Source organism: Trachypithecus francoisi, unplaced genomic scaffold, assembly GCF_009764315.1.
Source record: "Trachypithecus francoisi isolate TF-2019V2 unplaced genomic scaffold, Tfra_2.0 Lachesis_group0, whole genome shotgun sequence".
NCBI classification, from domain to species: domain Eukaryota; kingdom Metazoa; phylum Chordata; class Mammalia; order Primates; family Cercopithecidae; genus Trachypithecus; species Trachypithecus francoisi.
In genome coordinates, this window is record NW_022681453.1 from 182,752,936 (window position 1) to 182,756,319 (window position 3,384).

The 3,384-nt window shown below is 53.8% G+C and overlaps 1 pseudogene across 1 annotated transcript; it reads right to left on the reverse strand.

The window, feature by feature from the left end:
- Positions 1–499: 499 nt before the first annotated feature.
- LOC117084333 lies at positions 500–2,745 on the reverse strand (annotated as a pseudogene). The gene has a single exon (XR_004437405.1). The product of XR_004437405.1 is annotated as an RNA-binding protein 38-like (transcript).
- Between the last annotated feature and the right edge of the window lie 639 nt (positions 2,746–3,384).

Here is a 3,384-nt window from a genome sequence, read left to right on the forward strand (position 1 = left end):
GGTCAGTGGTGATATCCCCTTTATCATTTTTTTATTGTGTCTGCTTGATTCTTCTCTCTTTTCATCATTAGTCTAGCTGGTGGTCTATCTATTTGTTAATTTTTTCAAAAAATCAGCTCCTGGATTCATTGATGTTTTGGAGGGTTTTTCATGTCTTTATCTCCTTCAGTTCTGCTCTGATCTTAGTTATTTCTTACCTTCTGCTAACTTTTGGATTAGTTTGCTCTTGCTTCTCTAGCTCTTTTACTTGTGATATAAGGGTGTTGATTTGAGATTTTTCTAGCTTTCTGATGTGGGCATTTAGTGCTACAAATTTCCCTCTTAACATTGCTTTAGCTGTGTCTCAGAGATTCTTGTATGTTGTCTCTGTTCTCATTGGTTTCAAAGAACTTCTTGATTTCTGACTTATTTTCATTATTTACCCAGGAGTCATTCAGAAGCAGGTTGTTAAATTTCCATGTAATTGTGTGGTTTTGAGTGAGTTTCTTTCCTTTTTTTTTTTAAAGAAAACAAATTTTATTTTTATCATCAGAACATTCTAGTAAAAATATTATTATGAGATTAGCTACCTTTATTCTCTGGGCCTTGACTCTGTCCAAGGCCTGCCCTGGAGTGCCTGTACGCTCAGCTCCCTGAGGTAGGTCCCGAGGGAGACCCCCCGCTGCCCCCCAGCCCTCGGCCAGGATACCTCTGACCTCATGTCCCCTCCTCCAGACCCCACAGCCCTGGATGCCCCATAGCAGCCCTGCCAGGCTGGCAGAACTGCTTCCTCCCTCCACCAATCCCCAAGACAGGCAGGAACCGACTGGGGTTGGCACACAGCAGGTGGTGCGGGAGTAGAGGGAAGAGGCACACCCTCCTGCACTCAACTGCTCCAGCAGGCAGAGCTGAGGGCTCCTTCCCCCGCAGGCTGGCACCATCGTGGTCTAGACCCTGAGCGGCCGGAATGCTGTGGGTCACTCCCTTCTCCCCTTCCACAGTTATTGGGGAGTTGGGGAGGGAGGGAAGGGAGAGGAGCGTCAATGTCGCAGTGATGGGGTCCTGAGACAACTCACTCTGCCACCCTGGCAGGCAGCAGCAGACAGTGGCCTGCAGGGCCTCCTGTCTATGGTGCCCATCCCACCGAGAGGATCCTGGCCTGCGAGCCGGCAGACACTTTATTATACAGAAACCCTGTCGTCGTCTCCATGGGCGGAACCAACAAAAGCAAGTCTCTCCAAGTCAAAAATAGGTTTTGGATTCTTGGTGGAGGCAGTATCCGCTGAAAAAATAGACTGAACTTCTGAAATTATCTTAGTAGCAAAACAATTACAAGAAAAAAGTTGCAACTTCAGTGCCATGACTGGAAAGGGGCCTTTGGCCGGCTCCCCCTGTTACCGGTGGCCCCCGTGTGCCTAGGAGCTCCTCTGGGCTTGAGGAAGCCGCCCACGTGCCTTGATGGAGAAAATGGGACTCCAACAGGAGGCTGTGTCCTCACACCTGGACTGCGCTCACAGCTCGTGAGGATCAAGTTACAATAAACAGTCCATTAACTTCTTGCCCTCAGGTTTCCCTGGAGTCAGGCATCTCTGCACAGTCCAGGGCAGCCAGGGACTGCAGAGGGTCTGTGACACCCCACCAGGATGCGGCGGTGGAGACACAAACCTGAGGGCACCTGGAGTGTGGAGAGGCAGGATAAGGTGCAAGGAGAGGCTGCCGGGGTGAGCAAGGAACCTGGGATTGCGTCTTTAAATAGCTCTCAGTCATTCTTAAAGTCCTCCCTCAAGACACAGTGGGACCTAGATTTAAAGAGAAGCCGTCTCTCTGCTGTCCCCGGGTGCAGGCGGAGTGCCTGAGCGGTCTTCGGAGGCCTGGGTGCTGGTGGCACCTCACTGAAGCTCAGCCGGGCTGTCGCCGGCCCATCATGGCCTGGCGGCTCTGTCTGCTGTGAAGGTGACAATGCCACAGTCCTCGGGGCAGAAACACCCCTCACTGCATCCTGTCGGGCTGCAGCTGCGGCGCCTGGTACTGCACGAAGGTGGTGGAGGCTGTGGCTGAGAGGGCCTGGGGCACGGCGGCCGGGTAGCTGTAGCCCAGAAGCTGGCAGCCGTGGCAGGCGAGGCAGCGTATGGGTACCGGTCATAGGTGGCCGGTGGGTACTGGGCCTAGGCCGGGCTGGCCGGCGTGTACTCAATGTAAGGCGAGGACAGTGACGGGACAGGGGCAGCCAGGATCACCACGCTGGGCTGCAGGATGGCTGGTGAGTGCATGTAGTGCGGGGTCAGCCCTTAAGTCCGCTGGATCAAGGTGGGGTGCAGCTGCTGCACCCCAGTGGCTAAGCCCGTCTGGAGGCTCTGCGGCTTCGCGCCCAGATATGCCAGGTTTACGTTGGCCTTGCGGCCGTCGATGATGGGGTTCGGGTCTTTGCAAGCCCTCTCAGCTGCCGCCCGGTAGGCCGTGGTCACGAAACCGTAGCCGTGAGACTTGCCCGCCTGGCGGTCGGTGATGACTACCGCCTCCTGGATGTAGCTGAAGCCCTCGAAGTACTTCCTGAGCGAGGCATCAGTGATATGGTACCGCAGGCCGCCCACGAAGATGTTGGCGAAGGTAGTGTCCTTCTGCGAGCCGTGCATGGCGCCGGGGGCAGCCAGGGGCCGCGGGAAGCCCTGGCTCGGGGCGCACGGCGGGGGCTGCAGCAGCATGGGGGGCGCCCCTCCGCCTATGGACCCGGGCCCGGGCCGCGCGGGGCTATGCTCATGGTGGGAAGCGGGGAGCACGCGGGGCAGCGAGGGGCGCCCGTCCAGCCGCCAGGCCCCACCACTCGCAGGCTGCTCCTACCGTGCGCGCCTAGCTGAGGCGAGCTGCGCTCCCGACCGGCGCTGCGGGGACTCTTTGAGTGAGTTTCTTAATCCTAAATTCTAATTTGATGGCACTGTGGTCTGAGAGACTGTTGTTGTGATTTCAGTTCTTTTACATTGGCTGAGGAGTGTTTTACTTCCAATTATGTGATCCATTTTAGAACAAGTGCCACGTGACACTGAGAATAATGTATATTCTGTTGATTTGGGGTGGAGAGTTATGTAGATGTCTGTTAGGTCCACTTGATCTGGAGCTGAGTTCAAGTCCTGAATATCCTTGTTAATTTTCTGTCTTGCTGATCTAACATTGACAGTAGGGTGTTAAAGTCTCCCACTCTTATTGTGTGGGAGTCTAAGTCTCTTTGTAGGTCTCTAAGAACTTGTTTTATGAACTCATGTGCTCTTGTATTGGGTGCATGTATATTTAGGATAGTTAGCTCTTCTTGTTGAATTGATCCCTTTACCATTATGTAATGCCCTCCTTTGTCTTTTTTGATCTTTGTTGGTTTAAAGTCTGTTTTCTCAGATACTAGGATTGCAACTTCTG